Source organism: Malurus melanocephalus, unplaced genomic scaffold, assembly GCF_030028575.1.
Source record: "Malurus melanocephalus ecotype Western Australia unplaced genomic scaffold, MMel_1.1 scaffold_116, whole genome shotgun sequence".
Classification (NCBI taxonomy): domain Eukaryota; kingdom Metazoa; phylum Chordata; class Aves; order Passeriformes; family Maluridae; genus Malurus; species Malurus melanocephalus.
In genome coordinates, this window is record NW_026623348.1 from 79,571 (window position 1) to 95,607 (window position 16,037).

General features: G+C 43.8%; 1 protein-coding gene across 6 annotated transcripts in view; it reads right to left on the reverse strand.

The window, feature by feature from the left end:
- The window catches only part of MAPK6 (mitogen-activated protein kinase 6), a 28,349-nt gene extending 16,729 nt beyond the window's left edge, over nt 1-11,620 (reverse strand). The window contains exons 1-2 of one of the 6 annotated variants that reach the window (XM_057369858.1): nt 11,441-11,620; nt 6,825-6,961 (exon numbers count right to left, since the gene is read on the reverse strand). The gene's annotated coding sequence lies outside the window, so the exon portion shown is untranslated. The other 5 variants (XM_057369856.1, XM_057369857.1, XM_057369859.1 and 2 more) reach the window with 5 other exon arrangements.
- Between the last annotated feature and the right edge of the window lie 4,417 nt (nt 11,621-16,037).

A 16,037-nucleotide genomic window follows, 5' to 3' on the forward strand; every position in this document is an offset into this window, starting at 1 on the left:
GTAACTTGGCAGCTCCAGGCTTTTGTCTCAGTTTCACTGCTTCACTGGGCTTTTCTGCGAGAAATCTTTGTTTTCTTGCAGTGTGCGGCTCTCTCTAATGAGGCAAAGTATTTTCAGAGGAGGCTGTGAACTTCAGTGTGAATCTCACAATAAGCAGTCTCTTTCCCTGATGACAATTAAGGTATTTATTGTGTTACCTGTTTCTTGGCGTGTCCTGCAGCTTCAGTTCCCTGGGGAGCTGAATTTACTGGGACACATGGGAAGCCTTGGACTGTTCCTGCTTGACTTACAGATCCTCCCAGAAGAAGGGAAATGTGTCCTAGGATACAGTATTTGTTACCAAAGTCTAAGATGGATTTTGCATGTGAATAGGGATGAGTTTAAAGAAAAAACAATCTACTTATTAAAATGCGATGGGGAGAGGTTGAAGAAACACTCAGTTTCTGCTGCCTCYTTGGCTTATTCCTGCTTATCTGTGCTCTGAGCCCTGAAGTGCGATTTAGTTTCCCTGGCACAGATCCCAAGTGTTTTTAATAGTTTGCGTCTTCTGTAACTGCTGCCTCTTCCAGCCAGCCTAGTTCTCTGCAGGTGTTAAGCACACCCTTCACAAATCCCTTGCTCTTCCAGCTTAGTTTCATAGTGCTGATGTTCAGCACAAACAGCACAGATAAATTTGAGTTTCACTGGCAACCCAACAACTCAGGTGGYTTCATTTTTTGGGCACCTTCATTTCCTGAAAATGTCAGACTCTACCTTGCCATAATGGGCACAGGGKTTTTTTGTTTTTATTCTTTTTAACACAAACACATTTTTCCAATGAGCACTCACTCTCTGGATTTGCAGACTTTAAATATTTTTTAATAAATCCTAAAATATAATTACTATCAGCATTATTATCAGATAACCACACGGAAGTTGCCACCTTAAAAACTTTTAGCAAATATTTGTGTCAAGATCCCTTTTTAGTTAAGAATCCCTCCYACTTGGTGGTAGGCAGAGGTACTGAATACAGGCAACGTGCTATCACTTCACTGGCACTCACTTGGATGGACCTGACTTTGCTAGAGCAAGATTTGTACCGTGTACATTCTGATCATGAAAGAAACTATGACAGAGGACTTGGAATAAAGGAAAAAACATACCCTAAGATCTTAATTCCCATGTGAAACAATAGACAGACTGGAAAAGAACAGACCATTAGCAGAGACCAGTTCAAACCAGAGGCAGCAAAGTACAGAGGGCAGATGGAGGTGGAAGAAGAAAGTCACAAAATATGTTCAACTTTGAGGCTAGGAATAAATGGGTTATGTGACATACTTTGGAAATTCTGTAGGACAAAAAGTCATTAAACACTTAGAACAAGTCATTTTTTCCCCTTGGTAGATCAGCAGTGATCTAGGACACTTTGATACAGCTGGCTGCATGCAGGCCCCTTGCTTAAAATCACATGGTTTTATTAAGTCAGGCAATTCTATTGCCTACTATTTCTATGTTTTTAACAACACTTAGCACAGGGAATTTCAGGTGTAAGAGAATTCAGAGTGCAATGATTCTTCCCCATTCAGACCTTCAGCAAGGCACCATTCTCACCCCCACCTCCAAAATCTCAAGTGACGTAGTTAAGAGAACATATCTGCCAATTGAAGTGGCACTGGAGCACAGTTGTCTGAGGCCTCTGTGCTGGTTATTGCACCAACTAAAGTGCTGCTGGAGCTGAAAGGCAGCAGATATTATTTAAATATCTGTAATACCTTGAGTACTCCAAAGTGGAAAGATGCCCTGGAAGCAGAAATGGGTGCTCTCAGCAAAAAATAGATTTGGTTTTGAATCCCTGCTGGAAAATAWGTCAGCTCTAGGGCACAAGTTTTAAAGGCCTGATGATGGATTTATATAGAACAATTCTGTGGTTTTGTRCAACTGTTGCATTTAATTGCAGAAATATACATATTGTTACGCAGAACTGTTCTTGTTCATTCTTATAGCAGTGTAAACCTTCTTACATGTAGCATTTTATTCCTACTGCATTACAGAGATAAAGCTTCTGGTGTGATTGTAAATACAGCTGGTGCTGCAGAGTTTGTCATTTACAAGGAAGAAGAAATTGGACTAACATTCACTAATATTTTCATCCACATCAGAATCCTCTTGAAATACACTWACAGAGGACATAGCTCAATACAAACACATGGGTATTGTGAAATGAGGATGAAACAAACTGCATTGGGAGACATTTCAGGAAACTGTGTCTTTGTGAGTGCTCAGGCAAAGGTCATCCCTCCAAATCCATCTGCTCCACACACAGTGGTCTCCAGTGTGCCCCAGCTCACGGGTGCAGCTSTTTCACAGGCAAGCAGCACGTTGGATGGCTAAAGATAAAGGGCCATGGGGTGCCAGCAGGGTCAGGGCAGGCCTGTGGAAGGCCGATAGGACTTCTGCTGCTGAGGGTGCATTTTGGCTGTGGCCAACACCCTTTTTCAGGATTCCCAAAATAACACTTATCAAAACCAGCAGGTTGACTGGAAGCACACTGCTTCACATCATGACTGCAACTGTCCCTGCCAGACTCCTGCCCCAGTCAGTCTCCTGAAGCTAAAGAGACTGAAAATCTAAGAAATATCAAAAAGTAGGGACTTTTTATAGAAAWTTTACCATCTCATTATATGGTGAATACTCAGCATTGCAAAAGCTACCTTGAGTCTCTTTTGTTGTATTGTCAGACATCAAAACCCAAACTTTTCATTTCACTAACAAATATATTTTGGAAACACCGCTTCTCCCTTAATACTCTGTAACTTTTTCTCAGTGCGTCTTGCACCATCCATTTTTAAAGATTTCCAGTGAAAACATATGGTACTATTCAATTCCCCATATTCCCCAGCACCATTTATGTTTTAGCTTTCATTAAGATTTTCAAGGTTGTTTCAGGTTTTCTCAGCAGTTTTGAGACACTTGCTGGGAGGGATTACATTTCCAAAGTATTTGTTTTCTCATGAAAACTGAGTTTTGCTTATGTGCCAGAATCAGCAGACATCTTATAAATAGCTTTGGATAGATGACAGGAAATGATGCAAGATCTCAGGCCACTCTACAGAAGACAGCTGTTTGAAATGCTGAGGAAAGGACTTGCACCATTGACTACTACACAGGGGGGAAAAATTAATGCATAGAAGCATCATTTGCTACAAAGGGTATTAGGCTTATGAAACACATGACCTCTTATTACAACTCAGGCAAAAAATATTTGCTTGCAATTGGCACTACAATGAAAACCAAGAAGATTAATTTTTCCTTTGAAGAGGAAAAACTGACCAGAATTGTCTAAACTCGCTTTGTCTTTTACTCTTGGGGAGAAAAGACACTCTCCTTGCATGCTATAAATGCCAACACACATTGGAAATTCTCCAGGCTCTGACTGGTGCCAAACACTGGGATCATCTGCCTACCCTGGCATTTCCCATTAGCTTCAGCAAAGTCTCTTCCAACTCAAAGTGCTTTAAATGGGCTCCAATAACAGATGCCTAGACGTTAACTGTGTCTATTCATCTCATCTGAAGAACTCCCTGTAACTCTTTACAGCACTAATACAGAATGGAACATTAACTCTGGGTCCCATTTTATTTCTACCAGCTCCCATGAAGACAAAGCACAGTAATTTAACCCATAGTAAACGGTTTATTTGGAGTAGGGGCAAACTCTCAGCATTCTTAAGTTTATGACAAAACAGATGTAACCTTAACACAGTGACTCCAACCTTCTCCAGTACCAAGCATCGTACTTTCAGGAGTCGATGGTTTCTACCTAGGATTTTTGAGTTATCTGTTCTTCTGACAGACAGAAGAGCCTAGAAGCAGTCCTACCTAGGAAAGGAATAAATAATATATGACACATTTTTTGTACTGAGTAACTCATTTTACCCATGATCTACACTTCTTTAAGTCTGAAGAACAAATTATTATTTTTTTTTCAGTAAAGACTGAAATTCAACTGTGTCTTTGTTATTTTGGAAATGTAAGATTTATTTCCTCTCTTTGAGCAACAATGGAGCTGAAACTGGGTCATCCCAAATTTTTCAGTTAAGGGCTAGACAAATGAAATATATCTGTCCACCTATACACTGCAGGACAGAAAAACAGATCCACCTGTTTGTGGATACCACCACATACACATACTGTGTGTGTGCAGAAGAGGAGAGTASCAGAGAAGGTAGGCAAGACTGTCAGCCTTTGCAGAGCTCAGTGAGAGCTCCAGTGCCAGCTGGTCCAACTGATCTTCATGACCTGAATGCTTCTCAGAAATGCCTCCACTGGACACCCCAGTGCTGAGGAAGCACAGAGAGGCAGTTCTCACCCCAGAAAGTTATCTTACAGAGGTAAACATTCATTTGGTTATTATACCTAGAGGTTTGTTCATTATATAAATAGCAAAATTTACCCTGCAAGTGAGTTGTAATTAAGAAAGATAAAGAGGTAGAGAAATCTTCTTATAAGTGCATCAGCATTCTCTTATCTCCAGCATATCTTTAAACAGTTTTCAACTGCAAATTTCAACAGTCAAAAATGGTTAAATGAAAACTTAAAGAGATACCCCATGCACCTGAAGTGATATTTTTTTAAAACAAAAAGATATTCCTCCCTCATTCTTTGTGTTTTATGAAACACAAGAGAGCCATTTAAGCATTGATTAAAATAAACCAAATCCTGATAAACTTATTTTAGTAAACACAAAAAGTTGCTAACCATTATCTCATATTTCTTCTTATTGTTTAATCAGGGCACTCCCAAAACAAAAGCAATCAAGATGACTCAAGGGAGATGAGTTCCAACCTTTGGACCAGCTGCAATTGCAATACTTAGTTCTCATGATTGCTGCAATTCAGCAGACTCCAACATGATAAACACAYTCACGTGTGCTCCACGACCTAGTCCAGCAGTGCCCCGGGTGACAGCAAGGTTCCTGTGTGTAATCTGATGTCCCCAGCTCACAGCACCACAAACCAGCTGAGAGACCTGCTTGTGCCCCCTTGCAGCCATTATCACACAGCTTAGGTGCACAAACCCTTTCCCTCGTGTTCAGTAGTAGAAAGCTCTTTGTGCCAAGGCCAGTCTGTGCTGTGGGACTTCTCATCCGGCCACCCAAAGCAATCAAGAGCCAGCGTAGCCACCAGCCAAGAGTGAGCAAACTCTTCAGTGTCTTGAAATGACGGCCTAGAGGGGGAAGACATCAGCTTCCAAACCTCTCACCTTTTTCTTGCTGTTAACTTTTCCAGGAGAGTCTATCCATGATTTCTGTGTTGGAAAAGGTATATCCCAGAAACCAAGGACAGACAGAAGACTCAGCCCTGAGTCTGGACTAGGAATTTCATTACCACTGCCAGGGCTGGACTAGGAATTTCATTGCCACTGCCTAAGCCATCCTGCTCCAAGGACAACTCCAAGGAGGACTCAACACTCCCAAGCCTGACTGTCAGAGAAGTTTTACAAAGATATCASAAAAGAGCACAATATTCATCAAAACCAAGGTGGTGATTTCCCCCTCAACYCAACAAAGGTTTTGAGATGTCAGCTGTTTATTTTCTCCTGACAGACTACCCAAGCTGGTATTTCTACAACTGCATGGACTATCTAGATACTTCCTAGAAGTACAAAGTGAGATTATTATGGCTTGTGATAATATCCCTGTTTAAATAATTAAGGCAACTAATTTGCTTGTAGTAAAATTGATTCAAGGACTACATGTACAATTTGTGATCAAAGTACTACCCTGTACCCTGTGTTTATCATCCCAGGTCCAAAGAKGTTTGTTAGTAAACAAAGCAATGTAATCATTGCTAGGCAGCAGGGAGGCAGAGGCAGGGCTTGAACAGGTTGCTGTCAACTAAGAAATGTCAACAAAGAACCTGCGGGGACTGCTAAAATCAAGGGAAACAGCAGGGCAGTAATGGAAACTTTTGAACCTTTTCACACAGAGGAACAAGTACRTTTATCTTTCTAATTGCTGAAATGTTTCAGTTAGCGGGAGAACATAGGAATAYGGGCCTTCATGACAGCTAGGAAACTTGTGTGACCTTGGACGGGAGCTCTGTGTGACATGGCAGTCACAGTAATCAGAACAAGCTCTATCTGCTCGGATACAGCTTTACTGCAGGAGCAGACATTCCTTTTTCTCCTCACAAGTGCTCAGAGCTCTCTTTCATTCATTGCACAAGACTGTGCTCACCTGATTGCTGGCAACAGGATACCAACAAAAAATAAAATCAGTGTACTGCCCTGTGTGCTATTCATCACATATTGCCCCAAGCTGAGGACAGAACCACCAGAGCTTAAGAGCTCTGCAAATAACCATTTATTTAATTTCTACAATCTGCAAGAATGTCAGAATATATATTATCATCCCCACTGTTCTGAACTGAGTCACAAATGAATAATGCCAAAGTAGCCCTTAATAGCAGATTTAAGATTACTAGAACTGAATTTTGCAAGGGTTTGGTATTTTATTCCACTGCTCATCTTTTCAACTCAGTTTTGCAAGTCCTTGKTCCTGGTGCCAAGTACAGATCCCTAAAGCTCTGAATTCTCAGTTTGCAAGTTATTCTAGGCTTTGTCCAGGAAGTTCTGATTTTCTCAGCACCAGAAGCCCCTGAGTAGCTGAGCCTGTACACCTTGAGCAGCTGTGTTTGCACAGCCTCTGTGCCAGTCTCTCAGAGCCCATCTAGTTTCTCCAAGTCTCTTCCCATTTCCTGGTTTCTGTTTTYCTTTTCTCCTGACCAGCTAAAATCTCGTTTTTACAAGCTTTCTCTCCCAACCTATTTCTTACAAGTTCCCTACCTGTTTGGTCCTTGTTTCTTCCACACATGAGTCAGGTAGCTGCTGGAGCCAACAGGAGCCACTAAAAGCAATACACRGGAGGAGCAGTCCACTTAAATTCAATTAAGGTGCCCAATCCCAGCGTAGCTTGCAGAAGCCTGTGGATGCAGTCACAGGAAAATTTCTGTTCAGGAGTTGTGTGGGCTGGAGCACGTCCAGGACTCACAGCATGAGAATTTATCTGCTAATAGATTTCCCCATCTGCAAAACCTGAGGTCTCCAGTTCATGAATACCAAGAAAGATAAAACATGCATTTTTGATTCTGGATTTCAAGAGTGCCCTCCTCTTCTGAAACAGACAAGAAGAGTCTTTTAAAACCTTCTTTTTGTTTGCTTGTTTTTAAGTAGGACAAAATCAGTGATATCCTCTGCCCTGGTTCTTGTAAAATAAGCTAAACATTCCAGCGAAGATCAGATTTGGAAATCTACCCAGAACAAAAATGTTTCCATCAGAAGAATCAGCTGTCAGCAAAGTCATGGTCTATCAGAACTGCCTTGCCCGAGCCACCGAGAGGCTGCAAGTGCCGAAATGCTGTGACACTGCTCCCTGCAGGTGCAGCCTCTCCTGCTTCTCTGCTGTACCCGGAATGGGAACATTCACACGTTCTTCTCCAGCAGAAGGTGCACAGAAAAGTGGACAGGGGCTGCCTCACCTCTCCAGGGTGCCTTCTCCTGACGTTCCCAGGCATRAAAGCCTCTAGCTGTCGAGGAAAGTGGTGGTAAGAGCCTTGCACGCAGGAATGAGTTAAGGAGCGTGTCTCTGCATGGCCCAGAGAGTTTCCGAGGAAGAAATGTCCCTGTCAGTGCCCTCCCCATGGGTGGGTAGTTTGATAGGGTTGACAGGTCACTGGGGGAGCACAGATTGCTGGGGAGCGAGGGGACATCCATTGCTGTGATGCAGAGGACCCTATCCGAGCTTCTCTTCCCCTTCACAAACCTGTTTTGGGTAAAGGCCCTCAGCAGTGCAAAGCAGGAGGCTGTAAGAAAACATCCCACTCTCCAGGACAAAGATTTTTCCTATTCTTTTGCTCCAACAGCCTCTCTTAGCACCCAAAACCTGCTGCTTGCTTGGTGTCCTGGGTGCAGATCTCACACTCCTCACTGCAGCTGCTGCTGCCAGTGCCAGGGCAGGCAGGGAGAGACCCCAACCACTGGGGAAATGCGACAGTGAGGGAGATGAGGAGTTAAGTGTTTAAATCATCTGCTTCTCTGTAATCTCAGGTTTTGGCTGATTGGAGAGATGGACAGAAACCACATGATTGAGTGCAGGGGATGAGGAGAATGTCCACATTAGCCCAGCTTTCTGACGGTTACAAAGGCTGTAATTTCTCTTTCTTTCCATTGTATCCTATGTCAAAAGCATTCCAAGTCCTGCCACCCCCCCTAAACCCTATCAATAAAAAATAGACCTCACAAAGGAGTTTTCCAATGTGCCAAATTCAGGTTTTGTGGCTCTGTTGGACAGTTTGTCATTAACTCCCAACTGAGCAGAAGGAACCAGGTCACTGAACACCAGGAGTGCAGGACTCTGCCCAGATGCCTTGCCTGGGTTCGATGTCCTTCTCGGAGCCCCATCTGCAGCCTCAGCAGAGTCAGTCCCACCCCTCTGTCACTCAGCAGCAGGCAGGTGCGAACAGGAGACCTCAAGACACAGCTCATCCCATCGCTCCTGCTCCAGGGGTTAACGCAGCAGCACAGCAGTGAGCCCGCCCACTGTCACCTGCGGGACCTGGAGCCACTGCTGCGGGAGGGGCTGTGTCACCTGCAGCAGCAACACAGACTGCCTGGAGCCTGCAGCATCGCACGGGCTGCCGTGGCAGGCAGAATCTAGGAAATACTTCTCCAAGTCTTCCCTTGTGTTCTTTAAAACAAGCTTTTATTTATGCTGCTGCTGGTGGCAGAAAAAAACCTGAATTCCCAGTCTACCTTTGGTTATATTTTCCCATGTGCAGAGCTGAATCTCTGAGGCTCCTCTCCCTCTGCAGAGCAAACACAGCATTTGCAAGAATAAAGCTGCACTTATGTAAGTTTCTGAGAATGCCAAGTTGAAAGTCTGACAGAAGAAAAACTTCTGGCAAAAACCTATTTTTTGTCTTTTCGAGAGATCTAATCTATCTTCTGTGCATTCCTGACCTTCAGAAAGCATTTTCATCTCACACGTTAAGTATAACAATCCTCTTAACAGGGAACATTTTGTTAGAGCTTTAAATTGGGTTACGTAAATTATTTGTAGTTCTGACAGCAGGTTTCTCTTCCGTCCACGAGGACAGTTATTATGCGATTGCTACAAGGTTCATTTGCAATCACTGCAGATAATCATCTGAAGGGACTGTTTGAAAGGAGATTTTATCTGGGGCATATGCTACAAGTTTGTCAAGGCTTTTTATAAAAGCAGCCTTTTTGCCAAATTATTTGCAGTACAATAATATGCATAGAAATTAAGACATCCCTGATATGAATGGTAAACTGAGTGAACAAGTTTTTTTAAGTCCCACAAACTTTAGGAGGTACAGAACACCAAGGGAAAAACCTCAATAATATATATATTTATATAGGTGGCACTGAGCATGTCTCAGTCCATGGTTTTACTTTTGTGGACTGCAGTAGGAATTGCAGGATACAGTCAGGATGAGGCTCTTAATTTCCACTAGGAGTTTGTTCAGAAAAAAAAAAAAGAGTGGAAAAATTATTCAGAAGGTACAGCACTACTTTGAGCATTGTATCAGRGCAGTCAGTGACTCAGAAACAGTTTGCAGTACTCTCTTTTCATTCCTTCTTCTCCCCAGCCCCTAGGCAGGCATGGGCTTAGACACTGGTTTTGAATGGGGAGAGTTCTCTGGCAGTAGAGCCCTTCTCTCTCCCTTTCTCTTATCACTGGTAAGGCTGATTGGGGAAAAAACKTTTCTACTGATTTCATCATGGGTGGGAAACGAAAGGCAACATTTATAAATTTGGATTAATATTTAGGTTTCCTATTATATTTATGAGCTGTTAAGCCCCCCCCCCCCCTCAATAAAGCAATAAAATAATATTTTATTAAAATTGAAAGTATTTTGTTTGAGTTCAAGAGCAATGATTTACTAAAACAAAATTTTAAAATGGAAACTTTAAAATGAAAATATAAACATTTAATTTTTAAATATTTGTAAGAGCATTTCAGACTTTTTTYTCCCTAAGCAACAAGAGCAAAAAGTTTCATCCAATGCTAAGCACAAGCAAATCCAGTAAACCCAATTTCTACACTCCTGCTGGCATTACGTTCTCCAGAACAGTGGTGCAGAAACCAACAAACCCTTCTGCAACACCAGAGTACTCCAAGGAGTGACATTTTCAAGGAGAAAACCTGTGTGTTTGTAAACCACACACACACATGCACAAGAACCATGAGAAAGGTGCTCAGAGGACCTTTAYCCACAAAACTTAACACCTACTAACATTTCCAGAGCTGCCCAGGAATGCTTTACCTTGCTATTTTCAATGCTATTTGAGCTAACTCCTAACTCGTGGTGTTTTATCTTTCCCTTCCCTTCTTTATTCAATGCCAAACATTTATTTTCAGCAGAGTTGTCTCRTGGTTTTATTAGCAGTCTTCCTTATAATACTTTATCTACAGAAAATGCAATGCATTAGGATTTCTAGGGACTATGTTAGTACTTCTAGGGACAATGTTAGCTATTCTCTGAATTACTGAGACACTAGCTGATTAATATGAAATTATTTTATTTCTATAAAAARCTATATTATTATTTTGGCAAATCTCAAAGAGAAAAAGATGTTTCTAAGTATTAGTTAGAAAGGTTGATCTTTATACTTCTTCCTCTCTAAACAAACAGGTCTCATGGGAGAATACACACAGACATTTAACTTACCATTACTGCAGCTATCTTTTGACTTCCTCAGTATCATTAATATTTAAGCAGAAAGAATAGAACAAACAATTATCCTAATGATAACCCACCAGAACAAACAAAGTAATTTTTTAAAAAGTCATCCAGAAGGAGTGAGAAGGTCAACCAGAAATCWGCAGTCAGGAATAGCTGTGCTCCGATGAGAAGGGGAAGGTTATGTTGCTGTGATATGAGCAGTGCACAGCTGTTGCTCTAGTAATAATTCATCATATTAATATTTAAATGAGAGGAGGAGGAGGCACGAGACTGTGTGTGACTCAACAGTCCCTCCCCGTCCTCAAGCAGAAAAATAGGCCACCAATACAGAAAGAGCATTAAGAGCTACGGAGAGGGAAGGTTTGTTTTCATTACCTCATGAATAAAAGTGAGCAAACTGGTCCTTGAAGAAGTCTGGAAATTATCCTGCTTTTACTATAACAAGTCAAATTCTGTTTCTAGTCTCAGAAGCAGCCTTTGCCTAATGAACAATTGATCCAGCAACCAGTGCTCTAGGTCTGCACGTGGTGTTTCTCGGATTTCAGTGTATTTCCAGCAAGCTTCCTCCAAAGAGCTGCCTGCAGGAGCCTCACCTGGCAGTTCCTCATAGGGAATTGCTGAATTGCTGCTGTACTTTGCCTTTTATCTAAAAACACATTAATAAAAACATTTCTTTAATGGGGGCTAACTTACCTCCAGGCTCACTGCATTGCCTGGGCCCATCAGGGTCGGGAAACCYGAGGAGGAGCTGGAGTGTCTCGGGGTGCTGTGCTGTGAGGAGCCGAGCTCAGCCCCGGAGAACCTGGGAGAGCTGCTGGAGGTAGAGCAGCAACACCCAGCAACAGCAGGCTCAGCTCGATGTGGAGGGCTGCAGGAAAGAGCTGAGGCAGGCATAACCCAGACAGATGTGGGTGGCATCCCTGGCAGGAGACACAGCCTGACAACACTTGGTTGCACATAGGGTTGCACAACTTTGTCCAACAATTCAATATAAACACACCTCTCACATGCTGGTTTTGAGAGGTTGGGATTTTCTTTTGAATTCTGTACTAGTTCCTCCTACTTTTTAGGAGGAAAGTGTTACTATGATAGCCCTGGCTGAGCTATGTTGGCAATGTAACTAAAATGGTAATAAGCAACCGTTTAACCAGAAATACAGACATGAACTCCAGAAAAGGCCATGAGGCTAAATAGCAAATAGTTTGTAACAGAAAAAGTCCACTGAATCCACATTCAGTTCCGTGTTTGGCATGAAAATACAAGGTACACAAAGCAGAACCATTGGGAGATGCCAAACTCATGCAGTAACATCAGTTCTCAGCACACCAAGGCAAATATTTCATTCTTCAGAAATTTTCWATTTTTTCCTATTCAAGAAAAGCTGTTCCTCCCTCCTTTCATTTTGTCAGCCTAATCCTTCATGAACAAGTTTGCAAACAACCTGAGTTAACACTGACTATTTTTAGCTGACTGTTATGAAGGTTACATTTACTGTATCCAGTGCAAAAGGATTTGTTATTAATATTTGCAGAAAACACCATTCATCAGATCTTTTCCATATCCATTGTCAGCATCCCAGCAAAGTAACCATTTAAAACTGGTCTTCATGGCTTGCTGCAAAGATTTTTACAATAGCTGTTGGAGGAATGGGTAATATTGATCTAGGCTGCTTGCAAGAGTAGATRCCAAGGGTCTGCAGGATGATACCTCTTCTCTGTTCTAGTAATTACACTACACTAACATCAGCTTGCAGGGATTGGATTCTTTCTTCCTGGATTTTGGGAGTGCTAGAGGAACAGACCTACACTGGCTTTCATCCCTGGCAGAGCCCTCCCTCTAGCTCCACTGCTGCTCCTGCCTCATGGGTAGGATGGAGACACGAGGCCGGAATTAGCCACCTAATGCACTTAGGCTGATGTAGCAGTTTAAATCAAGAAAAACTGTGAACAAAAGGTTAAAAAGTCTTTGCTGTCACTGAATACCTAATTGAAGGAAAATGTGTTATGGAAAATAAATGTTTTCAGGTACAGATTGGGCCAGTTGASAGATTTAATAGCTTCCATAAAATACCAGACTGCAACAGCTTTTATAACAGTCTTTATAGGCAACCATCAATTTACATCTGGGCTTGGTGGCTGCCAGATCCGTGTGCAAAGTCTGAGGAGGTGCAGAAGCCCAGACTCAGATTTACTCTTCTTTCAGTGACAGAAATTGCCAGTTTAATCCAAATCCATGGTCTTGATTCAGAAGAGGCTACAGCCTCTGTTGATGAGTATCTTTGAAGTTAATGCGTTTTTGTCTAATGCCTACTCAACTGCCACACCATTMCAGCCTACGCTCTCAGTTAAAAAGGAAAGAAAGAAAGGCAAATTCATGCTTGCCCTGGGAGCAGAGGGGTCAATGTGAAGAGCCATGCTGGCACCACAAYTCCCAAACCCTCATCATATGCAAATTCTAATTGAATTTGTTGTWAAAGGTGCAACCACCAGATGCAAATAGCTGGGTACAGCCCTGGCATGGGCAAAATCAGCCTGCATCTGTGCCCAACTTTTCCTTAACTGGATGGCCTCCATGGCTTAGTCTTCCTACTTGAAACTGAGCAGCTGAGCTYCCCCAAGGCCACACAAGGGGACAAACTCCCCTCTGGCTCTGCCAAGGCCACGTGCTCCACTTGAGATACTAACAAATGCTCTCAGAAGTGCTGTGTCTAATTTAGATTCCAAGTAACAGYGGCAAGGCTCACGTAGTTATTTAACAGTCAAAAGAGAGGGGTAGGCTTTTTATAGTCTAAACTTTATGAAGTGATAAAGATCTATTAATCATCTAACATGCAGTTTATCAAAGACAAATAGGATTAAAAATAGAGCAGGTAGTTTCAGCTCCTTTTTTTTTTTTTAATTGGTATGAGAACAGCAAGCTGGCAGATGAGGAAAAGGAAGGTTGCTGAGGATGCCGAGCACAAGGCTATGGCTGAGCTGCAACCAGAGCTGTCTCAATTATTTTCTCTCCCTGATGAGAGGCCAGATATTAGGTACCCTTGAGTGGCCCTTTTCTGTAATGAGGATCTCAGTATTTGGCCTATTCATATTTTTCATTTCATTTCTCTGCACTTGGTCCAGGAAATGACGAGGCTTGTCTTGGCATTTTACCACAGGAATCAATGCAAAGATATCTTCCGTTTAAGTGCTTGGCTCTGCCTCAGAGTTTTTTAATCTTTCCTTTCCTAAATGTAACTGATTGACAGGAGTGTGCATCCCTGGGTCAGTTTTCAACTCATGTTCCTAATAGCTTAACTTGAAAGAAATACAGTTTCACAAAGAATTTTCCTTGGGACAGTCTGGAAACCCTTCTTGTAAATAAATAATTTCTACCAAGTGAAACACTGACAGAGCTCTGCTGCTTAGCTAAGTGCACTGTGAAACATTAACCTCCTTCCCTGTCCCGTGGTGGCACGGAYTGTATTTTGCTGCTTTGTGACCCGTGGCTGACCTCACCATGAACTCCCATATTTTCAGCACACCTCCTTGAGGTTTGGGATCGAGTTGGCACTGATATTTAAAGAATCRGATGGGAAACAGCAATTTCCATGTCTTCCTTGTCTCTATTGAGCATTAYATACAGTGAGAGTGGGGCAGATAGTGCCAGGACCACTCTTCCTCGTCCAGGATAAAATTCGTGCCCATTGCTGCTGGACAGGAACCGTGACACTGGAGATGCCAGGACTGTCATTCCATGGAACTCCAGGACCTTGTGATAATTTCCTGAGGGTGACAGAGGGTGAGAAGTTCTGGGAGACCCCTCCATACTCACTCCAAAAACTCACCAAGAGAGGGTTTACCCAGAAGAAGGTCACGGGTGATGCCAGAGCAGCAGGTGGACAGGAGCCACCTCATCAGTTTCCTGATTGACATCTATGCCTCTGGCTTTTCCCTATCCACTCCTTCCAACCTCACCCTCTACTGAGTAAGTTTCTCTACACCCACACTCCTCCACACCCACAATTCTCTCYCCTTCACCTGTCACAATGTGCACCCTGGCTGTGCTGGCAAGCCCACGACACCCTGTTCACCTGCTCTTGGGGTGCCAGCCAAGCACAACACCAGACCTCCCTTGCAGCCACGTGTCCAGAGGACCTTTTCTCGTGATGGTATTGCCCTGCACAGGGATCCATCTCAGGAGGGCTGCGTGACTCTGCCAAGCCTGCACCAGCAGSTCAGAGCTATTTTATAATTAGGATGCTTCACTCAAACAAGACAAGTTTTTAAGAGACGTGTACAGAAGAGTGTTTTGTGGAAAGGGCTGGGTGAAGAAGAAAAAGGCAGTTTAATATTCTCACAAAGAACTCTGATCCAAAAAGGAAAGGAAAGGATTTTTCTTTTAATTAAAAGCCTAACCAGAACAAACCCCACTTTTCCCTCAGTGCCAGCAGAGTGCCCAGCCTCCTGTGGAAAGGCTGCTGCAGCCCTGCTCACCAGCCCAGGCCTGACAGTGCTGCCTGRGGAGAAAGAAAAAAGCCAAACCAAACAAAGAATCCACTTTTAGTCAGGAGACAGTCCTGTACACACCAGCCCCAGCAGAGCCAGGACAGCCAAGGAGAGATTAGGGCAGTGTGTGGAACAAGCTCACCTGGCGCAGAGTCCACCGCTCCAGGAGGGCCCCGCGTCACAGCTGAGTCCGGCACAGGGAGCTCCCTCTCTGTCCCTCGGGCCTGAGCTTCTCTTTGGAACTTCTGGTCCCAGGGGCCCTGAGCAGATCTGAGGGACACAGGGGACAAAGTACGTGCCACGTTCTGGCCAGGCTTTGCCAGGCAAAAGGTAACAAAGGGCGCTAAGCTGCCCCGTGCTTCTGGATATCAGACTCAGGCTTTGGGGTCCCCATTTGCCTGCGTGGTAAAAGGCATCAAATATGCACAGCTCAGCTGGAGGAAACCAAAGGGAATGGCCATGTGGCACTCAGCTGTCTGCATGGCCACTACAGGGCTGCTGTGGCCAGGCCGGGTCCCTCAGCCTGGAGTGCCGGCTCCCTGAGCCTGGAGTGCCGGCTCCCTCACCCTGGAGTGCCGGCTCCTCAGCCTGGAGTGCCGGCTATCTCAGCCTGGAGTGCCGGCTCCCTCAGCCTGGAGTGCCGGCTATCTCAGCCTGGAGTGTCGGCTCCCTCAGCCTGGAGTGCCGGCTCCCTCAGCCTGGAGTGCCGGCTCCCTCAGCCTGGAGTGCCGGCTATCTCAGCCTGGAGTGCCGGCTCCCTCAGCCTGGAGTGCCGGCTCCCTGAGCCTGGAGTGCCGGCTCCCTCA